We start from the raw sequence: 26,544 nt of genomic DNA, 5'->3' as shown, positions 1-26,544 counted from the left end.
CCCGCCACGGGTTAATTATGTGGCAACTGATCCCATGATTTCAGTTACCGATGAAAATGAGCCTCTCACTGTTTGCTCATCTTCCTTTGATTTAGATCCGATAATTGACATGGAAAACTCTATGGGATTACTTGAACATGATGTTCTTATCCCTTTTGAGTCCCTTGACATGTGTTCCTTCCAGAGAACTGTTCTTCCTTCTGATGAAGACCTCTTGGAAGCCATGATTAAGGTGTGTCCATTGACATGTCTTTCTTCCAGTTGGAAGCCATGATCAGTCAGTGCGAGGATAGTTTGTTCCCGTCTCAACCTCGTTAAAAAATGAAAATGGATGTTGCGAGGATAGTTCCTTTTCCTGTTCCAACCTCGTTAAAAAATGAAATAGGTGTCCATGAGGACAGTTCCTTTTACTGAGTTAACCTCATTAAAAAATGAATCAGGTAGATTTTAGGTTATATAGGTAGATATGAGCATAGTTCCTTGTCTTGTGTCAAGCTCATTTTCAAACATGAAACAGGGTTTTGAGGATAGTTCTTTTCTTGTGTCAACCTCCTTAAAAAATGAAACAACTCCCTTTTCGAGTCGAATCTTTTCAAGAACTTGAAAGTAAACCTTCATTCCATCCACCTAGTTGAATGCAATGAAGCTTGGGGGGCATGTACCTCGCTTTGCATCATTATGCTGGGGGCATGCGAACTTTTTGAGCATAGTTCCTTGTCTTGTGTCAAGCTCGTTAAAAAATGAATCAAGGACTTTCGAGCATAGTTCCTTGTCTTGTGTCAAGCTCGTTAAAAAATGAATCAATGATTTTCGAGCATAGTTCCTTGTCTTGTGTCAAGCTCGCTAAAAAATGAAACAAGGATAGGTTATATAGGTAGATTGTAGAAAGTAGGATTTCGAGGAAAGTTCCTTTTACTGTGTCAACCTCGTTAAAAAATGAATCAGTTAGTCTCGAGGAAAGTTCCTGTTACTGAGTCAACCTCGTTAAAAAATGAAACAAGGATAGGTTATATAGGTAGATTGTAGAGAGTAGTCATGAGCATAGTTCCTTGTCTTGTGTCAAGCTCGTTAAAAAATGAATCAAGGATTTTAGAGCATAGTTCCTTGTCCTGTGTCAAGCTCGTTAAAAAATGAAACAAGGAGTCATGAGCATAGTTCCTTGTCTTGTGTCAAGCTCGTTAAAAAATGAATCAAGGTTTTTAGAGTATAGTTCCTTGTTAGGTAGATTTTAGAGAGTAGTTATGAGCATAGTTCCTTATCTAGTGTCAAGCTCGTTTAAAAAATGAAACAAGGGTTTGAGGATAGTTCTTTTCCTATGTCAACCTCACTAAAAAATGAAACAGCTCCCATGATTCTTTCCAATATTTTGAAAGTAAACCTTCATTTCATCCACCTGGTTGAATGCAATAAAGCTTGGGGGGCATGTACTTTGATTTGCGTCATTATGCTGGGGGCATGTGAACTTATAACAAGCATAGTTTTTCATTTCAAGGTTGCATAAACCTGAAACTGGATCCGAGCATATTTATTTTCCTGTGTCAAGCTCGTTAAAAAATGAAACAATCCTCCTCTAATTGAGTCGAGAGTTTGAAAAGATCTCATAAATGTTAAGTTGTATATTTAGGATAGTTATTTCATTTTTTTGCATATTTTCGTACAGTTTTAGGTTAGGTCTTTCATATGATCTCGTAAATGAACCTTCATTCCATCCAACTATTAATTATCATACTTAGTTGAATGAAATGAAGCTGGGGGGGCATGCACTCTAGCAGTTACGCTTAGGGGGCATCAAGCACAGTTTTCTCTCTATTTCAAGCTTGTGTAAAAATGAAACTACTATGAAGCATAGTTTTTCTCTATTTCAAGCTTTTGTAAAAATGAAACCTATCTCAAGTCAATTTTGGTTATTTTCAAGGCTCGTTAAACTCATGAAAATGCTGAGATTATTTTGCTATTTTTCATTCTCGTAAAACAAATAAAAATGCCGAGCTCTTTCCGTCTTTTCATGCTCATAAATTAAATTGAAAGTCAGCCATATGAGTATATTTTTATCCCTTTTTCGAACTCATTAAAACTTACAAAAAAGTGAATCATCAGAGTCACTTTTAAGCTCTTTTCTGACTCCTAAAACATGAAAAGATCGCCGAGTTTTTCTTTTTAAATTCATTAAAATGGAACTAAAAAGACGGTCCTCTTAAAGCCCTTTTCTGACCATAAAAACACGAAAAGATTGCTGGATTTTTGTCGTTTCAAATCCGATATTGGTAATAAAACGACGTGTCCTTGATCGCTTTTTAACTTTTTCAGATCAGAGGCACTAATTATGAAAAGTACTCCTTGGTTGTAATGATCAAGCGGTTCTCTCAAGTATTATTTTATACTTTTTCGGGCTTGGGAGACACAAATTTACGAAAAAGGACAACCTTGGAGTTTTCTTAAGCTTTTTCAGACTCCTTAAAATTGAAAAACGCCGAGTTTCTCCTATACTGGACTCGTTAAAATTTAACAGTAAAGGACCTGTTCAATTACAAACAGGAATGGACCACTCCTTCTTAGGGTTCGAATTTAAACTAAGTTGGACTCATCCGAAGGATGAGCTTATAATCAAGCAAATGTTATCCTCCTCAAGCTTGTCAAAAAATAAAGAGGTACTTGCCAAAAATGGTGGGGGAAAAGAGAGAAAAATAAGCCTGTTTGTGATACTTTGTCTCAGAAAAACTTTGTAACCACTCTTGAACACGACACTTTTCATTCACCTGGGTTGGGAAATCCTTTGCCTAACAGTTGATCAAACCATTTGAAAGTCTTCAGCCGGTTTCTGGGTATTAACTTTGGGTCAATTGTCACCAAACCATCTGTTGTGTCGTTATGTGTTCAAGAGGTCTGTGCAAATAAGCCATTCATATGCAAAATATCTGTCATTCATCTTGACCATCCCTGAGTCAGTCCTTGCAGCTATATTTCTTCAACTTGATCTATGATTTCATGTTGTGGGCTTGCCTACGACGGATCGCTTTCTATCGACTTTAGCTCATTATCTAGAAAGATGATCTAGAAATCGTTAGTACCTTGGAAACTGCATGCATCAATGGTAGATTTCTCACCTTCGACGACAGGTTGCATCATTGACCTTCGATCGAAGGACTCCGTGACATGTTCGACATCAACACATCTATTCACATCTCATGGATTGTACTGAGTACTTTGAGAGCCATTGACATTAATGGTGGTTTCTCTCACACTTGTTAACAGTTTACATCATTGACTGGTAATCAAGTGGTTTCTACCATGTTCGACTTCAACACATTCATTCACATGGATAGAATCGTACTGTTTCGGGAAGTAGAAATCAAGACCCTGGATCTAGTTTCCGCCATCCAGGCTGTGAGGAGTTTTGTATTCATTGTATTGTAGACTAATTATAAACAGATGGTTGCGCCCATATTGTGTCTACATGTGTCTATGATTATGATGTATTTCAAGATCGTTCCTGTATCAGAGCAGTAGTTAGTTTGCTAGTTAGTTTTGATCTGAGTATGGGAATGCCTACCTCAGTGATGATATGATCTCATATATATATTTTGTATTGAATGTTTACAAGTTCCAACCGGGCTCTCCACAAGATAATCCTTGAAATGATAAATTACTTCACTCTTCCTAGATGATACATGAAACCCTGATCTACTACAGACTTCGCACTTTAGGGGGCAATCTGTTACACAAAAATCTGTCACCATGACTATTTGCAGTCAGTATGGGTCCATCATCAACCATACTGTCCTCCTTGGCAAGTCTCATACCTTAGCTCCTCATATCAAGCTTTAAAAATGAGAGAAAGTCCTTTAAAAAATATAAATCTCTGGTTCCGCACTTTCTCCTACTATTGCCTGCGGTCCCGCACCCCATGTTCATGTTACCTGCGAACCTGCCTGCTCTGTATCTAAAGGGGTGGGTGTGGACCCCTGTAAAAGTCAAAAGGCGCAAGTTTAACTTCAAAAAACTTACTTTGGGTTAATTCTAGATGATTCTAGAAGGAATTTTGACATGGATTGTTCGCTCCTAGGTGGTTCATGCATCCCAATAGAGGAGGAACTAATCCCTTGATGAGAGGAGTTATCCCTTTGAAGAAGGAGCTTATCCCTTTGAAGGTGGACCTAGTAACTTCCCTCCATTGCACTATAAATTAAGGCATTGGGCTAGTTGCTGGAGAGGTTGGAAGCTGAACATTTCTAAGCGTAAATGCTGGTGAAATTAAGACTCCCTAATTAAGCTTGAGAGGAGAGATTACATACCTTTTTGGCCTCATTGGGGAGTAAGTGAACTTGTCAAAGTAGAGGAAACTTCTTGTTAGACCCTGGGAGGAACTTGTATAGCATCAAGGCACAGGTTGTAAAGTTCTTCTTTCATTTGAATTAATACAATCAGATTCATTTTTCTCAACAAATTGTCTTATGTCAGTTGTTTCATAAATTCCTTGATCATTATGATGGATATGCTTTATGATATTGGTTTTTCAGGTGCTATTTAATTTTTTTGCTTGTTTTTGTATGCAGATTTGCTACAAGGAACTCATTCGGATCAAAGGACTGAGGCTTCCACAAACTTGCATTGGACCCAAGGTAGGCCTAAACACCTGTTTTCCTTTGTTAATATATTGCATATTTAGAGAAAGATAGTTTTTTATTGGCTTGCTTGTCACCAGATATCGTTAGATATTAGGGAGGTCGATCTTGTCCGCAAGATTGACTCATTCCGTGTGACATAAACACTTCCTGAATAATAGATCTGATGATCAATACAGCTCCGATACCATGTAGAATTTTTTTCTAAAAATCAGCTTGCTCCGATATCATGTAGAAATTTTGAATAATATAACACATATTCATAGATATTATCCTGATTATACACTTATAAGCGGAACATGCGTAATACATAACCTCCTCTACGTTGATCATCAATTTTTCGGAAACAAAACACAAGCATGCACACATAGAAGCATCAATCACACATATCAACACAATATTTTCCTGGGGAAAGCATCTCGCTAAAAACCCCAACTATATGTATATTATATTGATTGAGAACATGTAAAAATACATAGTACAATACTCATCCCAAGTACTCAGTACTATCTCCTCATGTTACACACAATACAGCTCAGATCTGATCTCCAAATCTCCCCCACTACTTTCCTGCCTCCACTGCACAACACCTGCTGAGAATGAATGAATCCAAACTCGTTCCAAGTTCTTATTTACCTTGGAAAGTCACTCACACTGGTAATCACATGAGCACAGGCTATCTACTGAGCAATTCTCATGGGCATACTCAATCTTGTGCAAATCTCATGGACAACTGATAGCTACAACTCACCCTTTCACTTATCTCTACCACTTGTCTTCATTGAACTATCCATGTACTGAGTTAACTGATGTATTCTTCAGTTACATTATGAGTTAATAATTATGAATTAATTAATAACTAATTCACACAACTCATCACTTAGTCTATTGGCTAGTTAGACCAAATACAACTAGTTCAACTAAGTCAAACTGAACACAACTCCATCAACTGCTCCTCTAACTCCACAAAACTCAGTCACTGAAGTTCTAATTGAGGTCCTGCATCCAATAGCTCAGTAATCCCATAGGTTACCACGTGATTCCTTCTGGGATCTGCATGTGCCACATCCGTAGCTCATCCTGAAGTGCTCCAAGAGAATAAGATAATGTTTATAGTCCAAATATTATTAAGGGCTAATAATATTTGACTGTTCTATATTTAGACTGAGCAGTCACTCTGCTGTGATCTAAAAATAGAAGTCCATCTATTTTTCCCAACATGACCAATCATCCATAAACATCATCCAACAATTCATAGACATGATCCATATGTCTAAAAATAGACATAGTCTAAAAATAGACTTGCGCCAAAAATAGCCTGCGGGCCCACTTAGTGAAGGCGACTCCTTTTCACTAAGCTCCATCATCTTGTTGCATTTTCAACAAGAATTTCTTGTTGCACACTTTTCAACATGTAATGGATCTTATAAAAAGCTGGAAGGACTTGATTGTAATGCAAGACCTGGAGGTGAGTGGTGAAGGCTCACTTGGTCAGATTGGCCAGGGTTTTGGACAATGCTAATGAGATCTTATTAGGTTGGGTTTTTCCCCAGATTTGGGGTTTTCCTGGATAAACATTTGTGTTTATGTGTTTATGGTTGTTGTTGGTTAATTTTTATATTTATTCCTCTCAGTAATTATTTATGTTATGCAGTAAATTTCTTAACAACTGGTTTCGGAGCCAGATATTGGCTTCAAAGGGATTCTTTAATGCCAGGGGTTTATAGTGCCTGATGAGATCAATGTAGCCTTTTTAATAGATCTGGGTCTGGAAAATAATGGTGGAATAATCGTACATAGAAGAACCTCAAGGAGAATGTGCGGAAGATAGTGCCGTAACTACCAGGGATCGTAGTGCATTTGCGATATTTACCGGTTTGGAACATGCTGACAAATTGTTTGGGATTCATGTGGCTATTTAAAGAAACTTGAGAGATACCTTTGGTAATATTAAAATTAAAGGCTGATTTTGTTCAGATATTTTTTCGTAGGGAATTGATAAGGGATATTTCTTGTGTGTTCTATGTTGTGTTGAAAGATGGAGTAGGCGTGGGCTGCATGCAGGTTAGCAGAAAAAATTGTTCATGCGGCTTCAGAAATTGTTCGTTTTCTGCTATGTGAGGCCGTCAGTGCTAGAATCTACGAGGTTCTCGGGCTCGCAGTTGGAGTGGTTTGATAGAAGCTTTTGAGCAAATCAAATTGAGAGAGGATGGATCTGAATCGTAGCAGCAAAAAAAAAAAAAAAAAAAAAAAATTGCATGTAAATGGGCATACTACTGTAAGACCTGGTAAGGCATGTGTACCCCTCGGTGATCACTGGTAAAGTTTGGGTTAGAACTAGGTGATAGGGGGGATGTCAGGTTAACAATACCCTAGGTCAAAACTCTGAGGGGGGTAAGAGATAGAGTGAGCGGAATTGTCTCACTTAGCAGGTTTGGTTGGAGTTAGTCAAGGAACCCTAAGTCAAGTTTAAGGGGGGAATTGTTAGGTAAACTTGACTCAGGATAGAGTCAAAGTTGACCATGTTAAATAGTGATGGTTTTTGGGCACATGGTATTGTGCACCCATATTATTCTGCCCATGGTATTATATGTAATGGAGCTTATAAAAGGCTGGAAGGACTTCATTGTAATGCAAGACCTGGAGGTGAGCGGTGAAGGCTCACTTGGTCGAATTGGCCAGGGTTTTGGCCAATGCTAATGAGATCTTATTAGGTTTGGTTTTTCCCTGGATTTGGGGTTTTCCCGGATAAACATTTGTGTTTATGTGTTTATGGTTGTTGTTGGTTATTTTTAATATTTATTCCTCTTAGTAATTATTTATGTTATGTAGTAAATTTCTTAACACGCGTGGATCTGCTGAACTCCCAACCCAGGGTCCTGTATCAGAGTTTCATGCAACCTCATCGTTGTTTCTAATGCTTCTGCCTGGGCTGAGATCTTTTGTTGTGATAGTGTCATCCTAGGATGTGGTGTCAAAGATGTTACAAACCATGTACAGTGTTGTGCATCTGTCAGTTGCATGTTAGCTTCGCGGATCGTGCTCTTCAATCTTTGATCCAGATCCCAAGGGGTTTCGCCTCGAAGCATCATGATCTCCTTAAATCCGATGATTGAATGAGTTTCTGACTTCGGCTGACTAAACTCCTGATTCAATGCAATCTGTATTTCTACTGTGCTGGCATTCAAATGATCATGTGAGTGCTTAATATACCATGTCAGTACGCGGTCCTACAACGCACTTACCAAGGTGGCCTTCTTAATAGTATCATCTATAACTCCGCGTGCTTCCCATACTGCTATTACTACAAACCAAAACTGATCAAGGTCCTCACTCCTTGCCCTTTTGAATACAGGCAACTTGATTGCACTCGCCATGCTAAACTGTTGGTTAGGTGGAGGTGGTGTGGGCGAGGATGGAGGCGACCGAGGTGATGTGGGTGGCGGTGTACGGGGGGATGGTAACTGTGGTATGCACTGCTTTATCAAACTGACTACACTTCTTGGAGAAGCCCAAGTGCACCCTTCCTCACTCGCTTGTGGCGATGAAATTAAAGGACTACTTCCCAACCCTTCGATACCCTTGTAGGTCTTTCCACTTTGCGTAGTTCCACTCATTAATGGATTCGCATCACCCATTTTTCTCATAAAAGCATCTTAATCCAAGTATTCAATGATTTGATGTACTTACCTCGCAGTCCCTTAAGAAAGCCCCTTTTTGCCTCGCCATAGCTAACAGTTGTATCTATCGCAACTTCTGTGATAAACCCTCCTATGATCCAATCCAACCAATGATCTATAGCCCGTGCGATCTTATCCTCAGATGCTTCTAGCCTATGCACCAGTTTTGGAGTCCACACTATGGGCTGATCAAGCTTGCACCTTCCCAGGTGATAGCCTCGCGATCCGCTCATGTAGTTCTAAATCAAACGATGCGAAGAAGATCTCGTGGATCTTCGTATATACGTAGTGATCTAGCCACCTATTTTCAGATATCTGCAGATTTTTGTTTTCATGTACCACAAACTTGTGCACTTCTGATCCAGCCACTCTTCAATCTCTTTCTTTGTAGGGTTCTAGCGTTCTGACATCAGACATCCCTTAGGTAGATCCTAGTCCCGGCAATGGAACCATTTGTTGGCTTGATGGGGCCTGACCCAGGTTTAGAAATAGTTAGCCAAACAAATCCCACTACTACTGGCCCTTTCGGCAATAGCCCACGGAGCGCGGACTGAGGTCTCACTCGAGGTCATATGGGAGGGTGCTGGAATAAGGTTTCCACACCCTAGGGATGTCTTGATGAAGTTAGGAGAAATCGCGCCCCACACTGTATAATCACACTACTCTTCACAGCAGTCTGTCCTTCATGTAGCCCAACAACGAGAAGCCTCTTAGATTCTTATTATTACCTTGGTTAATATATGTTAGATCTAATTCTTGAGATCTTTAAGCAAACTTTTAACAGTTATAATCAGTGTGCATACCCATAAATCTCATAGATTTTCATAAACTCATAATCATATACATAAAATTATAGATCTGCAATAAAACACCCTGTTATAGACATTTTTGGGCATTGTAATCCCAATCCTAAATGTCCATAAACCAAGGGCTCCTAAGTACCTAAAAGTGTTGTTCCAACCCCTAAAAGAACAAGGTCAGCTGATCACATCACCTCTCAGACGTTCTCCATGAAAAACTCCTAAGAACTAGTCAAAACTGGACCATCCCACTTACTCCATGGACAAAGTGTGCTGCATCCCACCTAAATACTCACAGAGGGTGCGATGGATGTTGAAAAGCCCTTCTATGGGGTGCGATGGGTGGGAATGGACAAATGGCAGAGGCAATGTGCAAGGTGGAAAATCATGAAATCTTCCAGAAACTTCTCCTATGACACTTGCCTCCCTGATTTCGCCCAAGGATGAGTAAGAGATCATTATTCTCCAAATGGCATCAAGAACTATCAGAGAGGGGATACTAATCAAACCCCAGAAGCTGACTCACCCTCCTTTCAAACATCTATATATGGATCCCTCATCCCAGAGATCCAAGGGCTGGAATTTTGTATCTTGTAAGGAAGTGCTGTTGGTTTCTTGCTGCAACATCATAGTGTTAAGTGATCTAAGCTTTTCATGAGGTGAAGAAGGGCTTCTTGCTGAGAGGATGACGCTGGGTCAGAACAATTGGTTGTAATCCTCCCCTGTACTTTTCTTGATATCAATAAAGTTGTTCAAGTTTTCCTCCATGTCCTTGCATATTTTATGATATATGTTTGTATGTGGTCAATATACATCTGATCTTATATTGTTTATGCTAGTAGATCTCTATTCTTGGATAGTATTGTGCTGCTTTGATTCCACAGGTACTCTTTGAAGCTGGGCTGGCAAGGGAGCAAGTGGAAAGAGTCTATTAGAAGAGAGAGGAATCAAAGTGAGGAACCAAGCGCAAGATTGAGGTTGGTCCCTCCATTCTTCTCTTATCTATTTAATCATAAAGGAATACAAGAATAGCTTTACTCCGTTTGTTTCTAAGGTTGCTACCACCCTTAGTGGGACTAGCAGTTCTGCATAGACACTATTCCTGATAACAAAATGGCGACTCCGCTGGGGAGCGACTAGATTGTTTGTTAGCCTATCTTTGTTTCTTTTATAAACTTACAGACGAAGCCTAAAGCCAAGCCAGCTAGCCTTCGAACTGCATTTGTTTTACGAATGCAAAGTAGATCAATGCTGCTTCAGTCAATCTCCGGGTTTTGTTTATGAATTAAACAATAGATCTACAAACAGACTAATTGCCCTGAGTGGTAGCTTTAGTAACCTCCTTAGATCCACCTCTGTGTTTTGCATATACTGAACATTGCTTTCTTAGCTTAAATCCCCGAACTGAATTGCAAATTGTGAGTAAAAACTTGTTTGAAGTCTCATTCTGGTACCATCACACCCTGCTTTAAAGGAAGTCTGCTTACAGCGCACTTCCCAAGTGCAGTAGGTGTGCTGAAAGCAGAGTTCCCTGTGTGACAGGTGCGCTGGTCAGATAAGGTTAACTCTACCTTAAGGCTTTGGTTTTTCACTCACTGTTTTCAGTCCTATTCTGGAGTTTAGTTGTCTATGGTCAGTATATCTTTGTAAGAACCCCCTTCCTTTACATCTTTCCACCTCCATAGTGCAAAGAACTGTAAGTGTTTTTATGTATTTTGCATCATTTTCAGTTCTCTTTTGCAAAAAAGTAGCATAATCGAGCTGTCGTTCTTTGATCTGAAAGTGTCGTAGCTGTCATTTTCAGCCATAGAAGACAATCCCCTTGCTTTGGTAGTTGATTATACAAGTTACTATTGCATATGATTTGAATTCGTAATTTTTAAAGTGTCGAAAAGAAATTTTTCGTTTCAAAATCGCAAAGTGTCTCTCTTACTCTCACTTCATTTTGGAAAGAAATTTGTTGAGTACTGTCGCTTTAGAAATAATTGAGATTTGTGCTTAGCTTTCTTACTTTCACATACATTAAGAAAGCTGAAAAAAAATACATGCATGTGCATTTGCATTTAGACTGCTTGTCATTTTGATTTAGGACGGTGCATATAGTGTGTGCTCTATGCTGAAATAAAAATCGTCTCTCTTTCCTTAGTAGCTAGGATTTTCATTGCTGAAAGAAGATTAAAAGACTGTTTATCATCTTAGACTGCATTTTAGGAATTGCACATCTACATCACACGGTGAACCTGAAAGCAAAATTTCTTAAGCAAGATCAACTATAAAATAAATTCAATGAATCTAAAAATGCTTTGGAACCTAACGCACAACATTTAGAAGTCTAGGCTAGAGACATGTTCCAGCGTCATAAAACGTGGTAACTGTCGCTTTCATTGTTGGTTGGGTGATTCCTCCACTTTGAGACGACAAGTGCCAATACGGACTTGTGCTCCCACGTACCATCGAGTATATATTGGGAGACCACAATAGGCTTTATCCTTTATCCATAGGAAGCCGTGTCTGCCGCCCTATCGATCGCAATGCACTGAACACAGCATTCGGGAAGATTGACTACCATACCGTAAAAAGTATTCTGCAGTTTTGCGATTGGTTTGGTAATCCCTCTGTCTAGATTTCCAGAGCAGTCTCTTTCATTCCTTTTTAGACTCCTTAAAGGAAAAGGTCCATCTGAGCACTTGTCACTTCAGGCTCATTAAAAATCGAAGGTGACTAGAGTCATCTTTTGTTTTTTCTCGACTCTTAAAAATTGAAAAAACAAGTTGTGTCAAAGCGTCTAAAATTTATTTTAAACGGAATAAATATCACCTTTCCTACGTTGATCTTGAGTTGAGAAAAATGGAGTCCACCAACCAAGGGGTTCCTCTTGGAGGAAATCCTAGTCCTTTCTCCTCTTGGGGAGATGTTGGTGCGCCCCACATGGCCACATTGTCACTTCCTGGATTGACGATTGGCTTGCCCATATGGCTTTTCTCAACTTCTGTCGTTTAGAATACCGTAACTCCTGAATAGTCAAGTCAGCAACTAAATGATGCCAGAGTCACCCCCCAAGCTTCTACTTCATCGAATTCTTCCTCTCCTCCTTCCTCTTCACTTGATGAAGCTGGTAAAGCCAAAAATCAAGTAACTGAGAAGAAGAAGGAGAAGAAGAAGAAAGAAAAGAAGAAGAAGGAGCCAAAAGCGAAAAGGGGCAACCAAACATCATCTAGTGAAAATCCACACACTGCACCGACCAGGCCTAAATCGCCATGTGTCATTTGCAATGGAGACCACTATCATCGAGATTGTCCTTGCATCCCTTAGATCTTAAGGGACTGGTCTCCTCGTTTACATAATCCGGTGTCATCAACCTGTGATGATCATGTTGAGAATACACCGTCAACTAGTGAAAGCAAAGTCTCTGGACAAAAAGGGAACCACAGATTTCCTTGTAAACTATGTGAAGGTGATCACGCCGTCCACCGTTGTCCCTTCCTAGATGAGGCTAAAAGAGTTTTGGACGACCGTCCGATTTCACCGGTACGGCTTCCGCCAAGATATAAGAAACTCTTGCCAAGTCCATCACTGGTTGAAAATTTGGCTGACACGCCATTGTGGTCGGCCGAAACATCTATCATCGAAGATGAACCCTCTGAATCCATACCAGATGAAAGTCAAAAGGTCGAGACAACAGTTGACCCGGTATTGCCTTCAGAAGATCCATCTTTAGATGATACAATCACCGAGGAAAATAAGAACGACAATGTTCAAATTCTCTTCGTGAACACAGACTCCGATGAACATAGGGACAGTCTACCCGTTCCTTTACCACAGGAAGGAAGTTCATCAGAGTCATACCCGACTGTCTATTCGGTCCCACCTCCAAGCAACCTAGTTGTTTCCTTCGACTGGAATCTGCTAGGCAGACCCCGTTTACCGGCTAGTGTACCATTTCGAATTATTGTACAAGCATACAAAATGGTCATGTCTGGTACCATCATAGATGAAGGGGCGTCTATGAGTATCCTTTCCTCAATAGCTTGGGAAGTGCTTGGCTCGCCACCGCTTCTGCCTGAGATGAGAAATCTGACAGGCTTCGACAAAGGAACCAGTCGACCATTAGGGATCCTTCCCAATGTGCCCATAACATTGAGAAGGAAAATCGTTCACATAAATGTAATGGTAGTCTGAGGACCCTTGGATTATAATCTACTCCTTGGACGTGACTATATTTATAGCATGGGAGCCATTGTCTCCTCACTCTTTAGAGTAATGTGTTTTTCGCACGAAGGTGGAGTGGTCAAGCTAGTAGACCAACTGTTGTTTCTTGACTCACACATGGCTAATAGTCAAATAACATCCCTAAATGGTATTTTCAAGCAAGGAATGTCTCATCAAATCCCAGTCCATCCTCCTGAAGAGCGCGAGTGATTCAGAGGATATGACTGAAACCCAGGGGGCATGCACCCTGACCTGTCTCGACAGGAAAACCTTGGGTATAGGGTAGGTTTCCGCGGAGGATATATGACTGGCTGACACATCTGTCCTTTTTGGAAAATGGGATTAGACCAGAATAAGGTACCTCTGTTAAGGTAGGCCTTTCCCGATAGAACAAATGTTTTGTCTGCAAATTGAGGGGTAACCTGGAAAAGGTAGGCCTTTCCCAATAAAGCAAATGTTTTGTCTGACAAATTGAGGGGTAACCTGGAAACTCTACTTCGCTATACCTGGGGGCATGCAAACCTTTTGGCATGCAAGCGAAGAGCGACCATTTATTTTTTTAGATTTATAGGTCCTCTAACCCTTTAAACTCGTAGGATTGGGCGTTTCCTAGCTTGCATAAAGAAAGGATGCGGAGCAAAGCTTCATAAGGTGCAAGCTCCACAAAAATGGCATCTTAGATGAGACATCCGTATTTTACGACTGGATCGAGTAGTTTTATCGTGGAATTCAAGCTCGTTAAAAAATAAACATAAGCAATGAGCAAATGTTTCCCCCAGAGTTTAAGCTCATTAAAAAATGAACCAACCTCCGGTAAATAACCATCGTGAATGCTTATTATCAGCTTTTGAAGCCCTTGGTCGTGTTCTCATCATCACCTCCACTCTACATTGGCCGATCATTCACCTCCATTTGATTGTTTACCCCCTTTGAGGAACAACTACGAAAAGTGATATAGTTAGCCATCCTTGTGACACTGCCGTGATTTGGAAATTCCAAACCTTACCTGGAATCAGTTGCTATTCGAAATTATCACTCATTCCTCAAAAACGAGTCTCCTTTAAGCTCTTTTCATCTGACTCGTAAAAAATGAAAAGATTACTGAGCAATTGGCCTCTCCAGCTCGTTAAAGTGACTGGAAGTGCTATCCCTCCTTTAGATTTTAATCTTTTTGGACCCGAGGGATTATTACACAAAAAGATCGAGCGCTTGTCTTGTTCGGCTCATTAAAATTACCGAAAATTCATCCCTTTCGTATTGTTTTATACTTTTTCGGACCTAAGGGATTATATGACGAAAAAGGAACTATTGGAGTTTCCTTTATGTCCCTTTCAGACTCTCTAAAATTGAAAAGGACCGAGTTGTCTTTGTCGTTAAACTCGTTAAAAGCTAATAGCGACAAACTTGTCCTTGCAGACAAGACTGAGTTTCACTATCACTAGGCTCGTTAAAACATAGCGATGGGTTTGCCCGAAGGGCAGATTATAGAACAAGCATATGTTATCCTCCTCAAGATTGAAAAAAATAAAGAGGTACTGGTCAGCAATGACTGGGGAAAATTGGGAAGAAAACTTGAAAAGCTTTGTTGGTAGCAAGTCACTCTTGAACATCACACTTTCACTCCGCATCCAAGTCGGGTTGGGTTGTTCCATTCACCGGTCACATCACCATGATTCCATCACACCATCCATATTTGGGGTTAATGCTACCAATCCATCATGTTAGTGTCACCGATATGTTCAAAAGAAGTCACTCAGAGAATTCACCTATGGCTCACCCACCGCAACACATTCATTCTCCATATTTTCATGAGCGCCATCCTGAACCTTGTATCTTCAGATTGTTTTCACCTCCATTAAAATCATTTTCTCCATTCCGTGTCATAGATGTGGGATTCATTAAGGCCCTCCTATGACGGATTGCTTCTTGTCGACATCAGCTCATTATCCAAGAAGTTGATTTAGTAACAAACCTTCCAGTACTTTGAAGCTTGCATGCCTCAATGGCAAGTTTCTCACTTCCGGTGACAGGTTTACATCACTGGCGTTCGACCGAAAGATTTTGCATGGTGTTCGGCGCCAAGTCCCTCTTTCACACCATGTGAATTGTACTGCAATACCTTTAGGGTCATCATCATTATCGGTGATTCCTCTCATGCATGTTAACAACTTACATCATTGGCTGGTAATCAGGCAATGTCTTTTCGTGTTCGACTCCAGAACATCTCTCACATGGATTGACTTGTACTTCAAGTGAAGATCGAATGAGATTGAATACCCTAGATCTAGTCTCATCCATCCGGGTTGCAAAATACATTCAGGGAATAAAGACATCCAGTGTACATCATGGCGCCACAGATAATCATCCAACCAAAGGGATGATGGCTCTACCGGAATCATCAGTCTACACTCAGATGGTTGTCTGTCCTATGTACATGAAAATGAATTTATAAAGCTGAGCATGGGAATGCCTGACTCAGCCAAGAAATGAAAAATATTATGAAGATAATGTGTTGTATTGTATCTTATTACAGGTCACCTTCCAGCTCGAAAAACTTCGGATCCTCATGATAAAGCATTTCACTCAACATCAAAAATTAATTAACGACCTCATGCTTTAGGGGGCAACTGTTATAGACATTTTTGGGCACTGCAACCCCAATCCTAAATGTCCATAAACCAAGGGCTCCTAAGTCCCTAAAAGTGTTGTTCCAACCCCTAAAAGAATAAGGTAAGCTGATCACATCACCTCTTAGAAGTTCTCTATGAAAAACTACTCAGAACTGGTCAAAACTGGACCATCCCACCTGCTCCATGGACAAAGTGCGCTAAATCCCACCTAAATACTCACAGAGGGTGCGATGCATGTTGAAAATCCCTTATATGGGGTTCGATGGGCGAGAATGGACAAATGGCAGAGGTAGTATGTGAGGTGGAAAATCATGGAATCTTCCAGAAACTTCTCCAGTGACACTTGCCTCCCTGATTTCGCCCAAGGATGAGTAAGAGATCATCATTCTCCAAATGGCATCAAGAACTATCAGAGAGAGGACACTAATCAAACCCCAAAAGCTGACTCACCCTCCTTTCAAAAATCTATATATGGATCCCTCATCCCAGAGATCCGAAGGCTGGAATTTTGTATCTTGTAAGGAAGTGCTGTTGGTTTCTTGCTGCAACATCATAGTGTTGAGTGATCTAAGCTTTTCATGAGGTGAAGAAGGGCTTCTTGCTGAGAGGATGACACTGGGTCAGAACAATTGGTTGTAATCCTCCCCTGTACTTTTCTTGATATCAATAAAGTTGTTCAAGTTTTCCTCCATGTCCTTGCATATTTTATGATATATGTTTGTATGTGGTCAATATACATCTGATCTTATATTGTTTATGCTAGTAGATCTCTGTTCTCGGATAGTATTGTGCTGCTTTGATTCCACAGGTACTCTTTGAAGCTAGGCTGGTGAGGGAGCAAGTGGCAAGAGTCTATCAGAAGAGAGAGGAATCAAAGTGAGGAACCAAGCGCAAGATTGAGGTTGGTCCCTCCATTCTTCTCTTATCTATTTAGTCATAAAGGAATACAAGAATAGCTTTACTCTATTTGTTTCTAAGGTTTCTACCACCCTTAGTGGGACTAGCAGTTCTGCATAGACACTATTCCCGGTAACACACCCAATAATTTAGAACCATGTATCTTTATTAATATTCAGTTTAGTACAACCATATCTACCCTGTGCACATAGCTGCAGGGGTCTACGCACACAGCTGTGGACTCTATCGGGCCTCTGTGCACACAGCGGCAGAGCCTACTCTACTACTATCACCCATGTCTCCAAAAAATTGACTTCTAACCTTAGAGCCTTGCTCTATTTATACCTTCCCATGATCCGCGAACCATGGGCAGGCTGACTCACTTTCTATTATTTTACATTATTTTCAGGTGGACAACCTTTTGACTTGACCTATTACAATTCGTGCTCCACGCATTTCATGGAACTTTTACCATACTTTATCCCAAAATTGCGGGCTTTGAGCCCCAAAACCATTACTCGGGGGGTCCATTACCCAACAGTGGTGTAATCTCCAGGAAGCCTTGGTTGTTTTATTTTGAGTCCCACATTCATTCTTAGAATATGACATGGGGGTGATTGGCTGAAAGAAAGATTTGGTTCATCCCAATCTATGGTCGAATGGTACATCAATGGCTTGGTTAGCTTTTGCATATATCAATAAGTGATTTTTTCCTCTTGTATTGCATGAGTATTTGTACTTGTTATTATGTGGCTTTGACGGTTGTTCTACTATGGTTATTATTCTAGTTATATGTTGGTTATAAGCATGGTTCTAGAACAAGTTCTATATATGGATTTTGATGTATTTGATTTGTTGATGAATGGTTAATGAATGCATGACCTAAAAAATGTTATTGCAACTATTATGAGAGGTAATTAGACGTTCTTGATGATTCTCAGATAAGTATCAGACCCCTATGTTCAAATATTCATTCATGACCTATAGATTACATGATCTTGATGTGTTTGACAAAATGAATATCATGGTTAGGCCTACTTAGGTTATGTCTTTGACTCAAGTTTGAATTTTTAGCTTTGTTTTTATGTCATTTATGCATATGAGAAGTTACAAGAAGTTCTGGGCAATTTTCTGGAGGTTGACCTAGAATTCGGGACCATTGTATCCTAATTGGAAAGCTTAGGTTGCAACCACATGGATGCAAGCTTTTGGATGCAGTTGGAGGCTTCCAACTGCATGGAGGCCTTGTTGTGGATGTGGTTGAGGGCCCAAGGCAAAGAAGGAGGGGTCCAACTTAGGGTTTGGGCTCCTGGGATGGTTTCTCAACCTCTCTGGGTCCTGTAGCACTTGCACGGGGGATTCACTCAATGAACCTCTGACATATCATGTGTGTTCGTGGCATATTAAAAAATACCCTTAATTTGAACAAATATTGGAAAATACCTCTAAAAATGACATTATTTAACTTCCTACCAATGCAAACCCAATATACCTTCCCAATTTAAAAATCCCCTACTTTCACTAGATATTGTAGGTATCCATTTTTTCATTAACATTTTTAATACCCCTTTATATTTTTTCATTAACTTTGAGCTCCATTTTTTATACCTGCCAATATAAAAACCCTTTACCCCCTATATGATCAGGTGATCAATTTTTAGCTCAAAAATGAAATTTCCTAGAACGTCTTGAAATTGATGTCAATTCGAAGTGCTTGTCATTCTGAATCCAACGATGTTCATTTCACCTCAATTTGACACCATATGCTCCAGATATCACATTCTGATAATTTTCCTAAATAGGTAAAATTTGAGCGGGTCTGTTGATTGGGTTGGACATACTACTGATTTGGCAGGGTGACTATGCAAGGTACAAGCCAATGAGAGGATTCCAAGTGTCATTCTTCGGTTCATTCAATTTTGGGCGCATTTGATTGGTTAGTGGTCATTTGAGGTGGACTAGTAATATGGTACCACATGGCACCCCGGGGTTGACTGAAATTTTGTTATGGCCCGAACTGGCCTCCACATGATTCAAATCCCTGACCTCCAATCCAATGACGTAGCGCTCAACCTACAGGCTACATGGTGGGACTTAACAACCATAGTGGAAAAATACTATTTAAGGTTTGGGCAAATGAACGTTGGGGATGGGGTCGGGGCTAAGCCCCTGGCCCCCGATCACCTTACACCCACGAGACTATAGTTGAAAGGGAGACGAGGGCTCGGGCTTAGCCCCGACCCAAGGTTCCAGAACCTTCAACATAACCAAAGAGGAGGCATAAGTAAGGGTTAAGCACTCGTGGAAAGGGTGATGGGAATAAGGCACAGGTCCTAGTCACCTGCAACCATAAGACCATGTCGGACGACACTTGCAAAGGGCGCTTATGAGGAGCCCTAGCTCCTGGTTCCATTAGCGCATATAACCATTAGCAAGGCTACACAAAAGGTGCTAAGGAGTAGGCGCAAAGATTCAAGGGCTAGCCCCAAGTCTTATGAAGAATTTGGAATCGTGGCCCGGTGGTTAAGGGCTAGGCCGACATGGGTGGGTGTTAAGGCCCAACCCTCGACCTCATGTGGCCTATATGACCACGATTTTCAGAGTTGAGGGGTCAAAGAAAAATTTAATGATCATACAAATGCATTGGTGGAGGGCGAATTTGTTGCTCGGTTAGCAGAATTCAGGGCGAAATTTTAGGACCATTAGACAGATGGTCTGATTTGTAGGATGATTACTAGCAAAACTCGTATGGGAGCTTGGAGAGCCATATCTTTGGATTTTTTGCCAAATTGAGCTCAGAACGAGTCCACTTGGGGGCTTTTGGATGTTCTGAATCCATTGGCGACCTCTAATTTCTAATTTGAGCACATATAAGTAGTGTTTTTGCAAGTTTGAGACTAAGGGTGTATGGATCACTTAGGGTTTGGAAGGTGTTTGAAGATGGATAAGGCTTTGTGGGGGTATTTTCACCTTCATAAGTCTATTGCAACAATGTTTACTTGTAGGGTTTAGCTAAGGTTTCCTTTTCTCATTATGTTATGTCGAGGGAATTTTTTTTTATGTGCTTCAATGTGGAGAAGAAGTGCTCACGTGCTCATTTTAGCTCATTTCAGTTGGAGTATGGAATCTTTGTAGGAGATTCTTTGTGTTGCTATTGTATGTGAGAGTTCTTTGTAGGAAAACATTACCTTGTAGGGGTAATAGCTACATGTTTCCATCAACAAAAAATTATATACTTCATTTTTCTACTGAATATATGAGTGGTCTAGCTATGTTGGTAGGCCTAGAGATGTAGCCCAGGAGGGGTGAAATCCGTCGAATTTTTTTTTATTATCACTTCATTATGCCTACATGAGTTATGTGTTGTTATGTTGCTTATGTTAAGTTACATGTGAAGACTAATTCATGACTTGAAGAGGCATTGGAAAAACCTGTTTGTTTCAAGACTCACTTTACCTTGCAAAGCATCAACACGGTCCTATTTTTTTGTTTTGTTTGATTTTGGGAAAGGGGAAGAAAACACCTACTCCAATTTCAGATCATTTCATTAGAGAAAATTTCATCCTAAAAGTGCCCACGAAATTTTCATGTACATAATACATAAACCAATCAAAATCCTTTAAATTTAAAAATAGGTACATGTAAATATTCTGGAGGGAAATTAAATTAAAAAAAATAAAAAAATTTAGTTGTATTTTTCGCTTATCTCCTTATAGGTTTGCTCAAATTTCAAGTGTAGACACTCTTTGGATCCAAAATTAAATTTTTCATCCAATGAGTAGCCATTATGTATACTTATGTGAAGACAAATATTGATAAAAATTGAAGATATATTAAAAAACATGTTCAACACGCATTTTTAAGGTATCTTCTTTTTTATCAATGTGGGTCATCTCAAAAGTATAAATAATGGGTATTTGTTGGATGCAAAATTTAATTTGGCATCCAACGAGTGTCTACACTTAAAATTTGAGTAAACCTATAGGGAGATAAGCAAAAAATACAATAAAAAAATAGTTTTTTTTCTTTTCCCTCCAAAATTCATCACTCTTATTTTATTATTTTCCTATTATTTTATTATTTTTCCTTAGGAGACCAATTTTTCGCTGAAATTTCCTCTAATGGGTATCAGAGCACCAGTTGACCAAGTTGCAAGAATGGGCAGCAAAAAGAGTCTCTAAGAGCTATAGGAGCAGAATTTGGCTCTTCATATGGAGAACATAGAGTTGAGAAGGATGTTAGAGATGATTGAAGAGGAGAAGAGGCACATGCGACTTCAATTGTAGCATGTGTTTGAAGAACAAGTTGTTGAAATTAGCATGTGTTTGAAGAACAAGTTGTTGAAAGTTCTACTCCTGTACCAGCAAGAGAAACCTCCAGAATGAAGCCAATATGTGGTCATGGTTCAAATAGTGGTTTTGGACCATATGTGGAAGATGATGCATGTGCATTTTGCAAACATCTTCAAGAATCACAACATATGCCAGTGGATAAGAGTGGGTGGCTAGATTCATTTGCAATATCATTGACATTGTCATCAGAAGCTAAAAAGATGAATGACAAGTTTAAGGACATAATTAGCATTTCAAGTACAATTCCTTCTACTTATGTGCATAACACTTCTTTTGCAGCGTTTGAGCAACATACCAAAGGCATAGGTATGAATCTACTTTCCAAGATGGGTTATGAAGGTGGAGGCCTCGACATAAATTTCCAAGGTATTACCAATCCAATCATGGTTGAGGAGAGAACAAAGTATCAAGGATTGGGATATGGTTGAAGGGAATTTGGAGAATACTCCAAACGGCTTGAGGCACATAAACCATCCGAGGATGAGATGTCACCACCTTGTGACAATGTTCATTCATCTCCCAAGCATGATCAATGATTGAAGGGACCTTGCATGGCATCGTCCCTGTTATCTCAAAATCAACCCCTGAAAGGCTGCTGATTAGGTAGTCCTTGAGTAACTGTTTCAAACCTACTTTTGGCTAAGGCTTAGCCTCCCTAACCTGAGAGGGCTCTCTCACAATGATTAAAGATTTTGATAATGAATAAGATGGCTAACTCTATGAAACAAATGAAGAAGTATAAATGGTGGAAACAAAACTAGAAAATATCCATTAGGTTTATGGAGTCAAAATCATATCAGTATAACAATAATGTTAGCCTTACATAGAAGTCAGGGCATCCAGAATTCAACACATTTAGAACACACCAGGAACATATAGGACAACATAGTTTTTAAATGTATGAAGGAAATTAGAGCACAATCAGTGATTTCTAAGTAATCATACATTCATACCACTGAAAATACTGAGAAGAGGACAATACAAGACATTCTGAACATTGAATTCCTTCTAATTCCTGAGAAGCAAATCCAAACACTATATTACTAAAAATAGAGTCTTACATAAAGCACAATATACCAGTTCCTCTGAAATTTTCCAACCCTTTGTACATCATCTTTTTTGATATATATAGAGCTCTTTACATAACTAAGATTCCTCCCTAGCATGAGGGGAACTCATATTCTTCCTATTATGACGCCTACTAACACTTTAAACTAACTATTATATGCAACTGACTGCTAACTGGAAGTTCTAGAGACCTAAAACAATTAGGAGTATAACTCCAAATCATGTTGGTAATAGAATTTATTACAATCCAAACTTGTTCTCTGAAAAATGGCCTTCTTTAGTTTATCTTTGGTGGAGGTTTAAAATTCCTTGCTGGCCCTTGATGCCTCATCCCTTTACTGCTCTTGGAAACTAGGAAACTGCCCCTGTTTTTCTGCTTTTGGTCTCCATAAGTGTTATCGGGAAAACTAGTGTCTATGCAGAACTACTAGTCCCACTAAGGGTGACAGCTGCCTTAGAAACAAACACACTAAAACTTCTTTCGTTTTCCTTTATGAGAAATAGATGAGAGAAGAATAGAGGAGACCAACCTCAGCCTTGCGCCTGGTTCCTTGTTTGATTCCTCTCCCTTCTAATAGTCCTTTGCTACTTGCTTCCTTGTATACTCGACTTCAAAGAGCACCTGTAGAATCACAACAGCATAACACTATACGAGAACATAGATCTATTATCATAAACAATATAGGACCAGATGTATATTAACCACAAAAATGCATACAACATCAATCACACAAGAATGTGGAGGAAAACTTGAATAGATTTATTAATAATCAAGAAAGAGCAAAGAGGATTACAACCAATTATTATGACCCAGCATCATCCTCTCAACAAGAAGCCCTTATTCACCTCATGAGAAGCTTAGATCACCCAACACTATGATGTAGCACCAAGAAACCAGTAGCACTTCCTTACAAGATACAAAATTCCAACCTCTGGATCTCTAGGATGAGGGATCCATATATAGATGTTTGCAAGGGGGGTGAGTCAGCTTTTGAGATTTGATTAGTGTCCTCTCTCTGATAGTTCTTGAATCCACTTGGAGATTGATGATCTCTTACTCATCCCTGGGAAAATGCAGAGAGGCAAGTGTCACAGGAGAAGTTTCTAGAAGATTCTTTGCTTCTCCACCTTGTAGATTGACCCTGCCATTTTTCCACTCTCGCCCATCGCACCCCATAGAAGGGATTTTCAACTTTCATCGCACCTACTGAGTGTACTTAGGTGGGATGCAATGCACTTTGACCATGGAGTAGGTGAAATGATCCAGTTTTGACCAATTCTGAGTAGTTTTTCATGGCGAACTTCTGGGAGAAGATGAAATCAGTTGACCTTGTTCTTTTAGGGTTTGGAATAACACTTTTAGGGACTTAAGAGCCCTTGGGTTATGGAAATTTATGATTGGGGCTGTAGTGCCCAAAAATGTCTATAACAGTTGCCCCCTAAAGCATGAGGTCGTTAATTTGTTGATGTCGGGTGAAATGCTTTATCATGAGGGTCTGAAGTTCTTTCAAGCTGGAAGGAGACCTGTAATAAGATACAATACAATACATTATCTTCATAATATTTTCATAATCTAGCTGAGGCGGGAATTCCCATGCTCAGCTTTATAAATTCATTTTCATGTACATGAGACAGACAATCGTCTGAGTGTAGACTGATGATTCTGGTAGAGCCATCGTCCCTTAGATTGTATGATTATCTGTGCAGCAATGATGTACATCTGATGTCTTTATTTTCCTGAATTTATATCGCAGCCCAGATGGATGAAACTAGATCCAGGGTGTTCAATCTCATTCGATCTTCACTCAAAGTACAAGTCGATCCATGTGAAAGATGTTCCGGAGTCGATCATGGAAAGACATCGCATGATTACCAGCCAATGATGTAAACTTTTAACAGGCGCGAGAGGATTCATCGATAATGATGATGACCCTCAAGGTACTACAGTACAATTCACGTGGTGTGAATAAGGGACTTGGCGTCGAACACCACGCAAAATCTTTCGGTCGAAGGCCATTGATGTAAACCTGTCGCCGGAAGTGAGAAACTTGCCATTGAGGCATGCAAGCTTCAAAGTACTGAAAGGGTTGTTCCTAAATCGACTTCTTGGATAATGAGCTGATGTCGAGAAGAAGTGATCTATCATAGGAGGGCCTTAGGGAATCCCACATCAATGACACGGAATGGAGAAAATGATTTTAATGGAGGTGAAAACGATCTGGTTATATAAGGTTCAGGGTGGCGGTCATGAAAGAATGGAGCATAAATGTATTGCAGTGGGTGAGACATAGGTGAATTCTCTGAGCGACTTCTCTTGAACATATTGGCGACACTGACATGATGGATTGGTAGCATTAACCCCATATGTGGATGGTGTGACAGAACCATGGTGATGTGACCGGTGAATGGAACAACCCAACCCAACTTGGATGCGGAGTGAAAGTGTCATGTTCAAGAGCGACTTGCTACCAACAAATTTTTTTCAAGTTTTATTCCCAATTTTTCCCCAGTCATTGCTGACCAGTACCTCTTTATTTTTGTCAAGATTGAGGAGGATAACATATGCTTGTTCTATAATTCGCCCTTCTAGCAAACCCATCACTATGTTTTAACGAGCCTAGCGATAGTGAAACTCGTTCTTGTCTGTTATGGACAAGTTTGTCACTATTCGGTTTTAACGAGTTTAATGACAAAGATAACTCGGTCCTTTTAATTTTTAGAGAGTCTGAAAAGGGACGTAAAGGAAACTCCAAAAATCCTTCTTCGTCACATAATCCCTTGAGTCCGAAAAAGTATAAAACAATACAAAAGGGATGAATTTTCAGTATTTTTAACGAGCCGAACAAAACAAGCGCTCGATCTTTTTGTGTAATAATCCCTCAGGTTCAAAAAGATTAAAATCTAAAGGAGGGATAGCACTTCCAGTCACTTTAACGAACTGGAGAGGCCAATGGCTCGGCAATATTTTCATATTTTACGAGTCAGTTGAAAAGAGCTTAAAGGAGACTCGTTTTTTAGGAACGAGTGATAGATTCGGGTAGTAGCTGATTCTAGGTAAGGTTTGAATTTTCCAATCACGGCAGTGTTACAAGGATGGCTAACAGGATCACTCTTCGTAGCCATTCCTCAAAAGGGGTAAACAATCAAATGGAGGTGAATGATCGGCCAATACAGAGTGGAGGTGATGATGAGAACACGACCAAGGATTCAAAGGCTGAAGTAATACATTCATGACAGTTATTTACCGGAATTTGGTTCATTTTTTATTTTAAAATGAGCTTAAACTCTAGAGGAACATTTTCTCATTGCTTATGTTTATTTTTTAACGAGCTTGAATTCTGCGTTAAAATTGCTTGATCTAGTCGTAAAATATGGATGTCTCATCTAAGATGCCATTTTTGTGGAGCTTGCACCTTATGAAGCTTTTCTCTGAATCCTTTCTTTATGCGAGTTAGGAAACAACTAGCCTTATGGGTTTAAAGGGTTAGAGGTCCTACAAATTTAAAAAATAAATAGCCGCTCTTCACTTGCATGCGGAAAGGTTTGCATGCCCCCAGGTATAGCGAAGTAGAGTTTCCAGGTTACCCCTCAATTTGTCAGACAAAACATTTGCTTTATCGGGAAAGGCCTACCTTTTCAGGTTACCCCTCAATTTGTAGACAAAACATTTGCTCTATCGGGAAAGGCTTACCTTAACAGAGGTATCTTATTCTAGTTTGATCCCATTTTCTGAAATGGACGGGTGTGTCAGACTAGTCATATAACTTCTGTGGAAACTTACCCTATACCTAAGGTTTTCCTGCCGAAGCAGACCAGGGTGCATGCCCCCCGGGTTTCAGTCATATCCTCCGAATCACTTGCACTCATCAGGAGGATAGACTGGGGATTGATGAGACATTCCTTGCATGAAAAGACCATTCAAGGTTGGTATATGACTATTTGCTATGTGTGAACTGAGAAATGAAAGTTGGTCTACGAGCTTGACCACTCTTCCTTCGTGCGGAAAACACATTACTCTAAAGAGTGAGGAGACAATGGCTCCCATGCAATAAATATAGTCTCGTCCAAGGAGTAGATTATAATCCAGTGGTCCTTGGACTACCATTACGTTCATGTGAATGATTTTCCCTCCCAATGTTATGGGCACATTGGGAAGGATCCCTAATGGTCGACTGGTTCCTTTGTCAAAGCTTGTTAGATTTCTCATCTCAGGCAAAAGCGATGGTGAACCAAGCGCTTTCCAAGTAGTTGAGGAAAGGATACTCACAGAAGCCCCTTCATCTATG

Source organism: Pinus tabuliformis, chromosome 1_1 (genome assembly GCF_031772625.1).
Source record: "Pinus tabuliformis cultivar Carrire ecotype Pingquan chromosome 1_1, CPIR1, whole genome shotgun sequence".
NCBI classification, from domain to species: Eukaryota; Viridiplantae; Streptophyta; class Pinopsida; order Pinales; family Pinaceae; genus Pinus; species Pinus tabuliformis.
Note: the sequence above shows the minus strand (reverse complement) of the source record.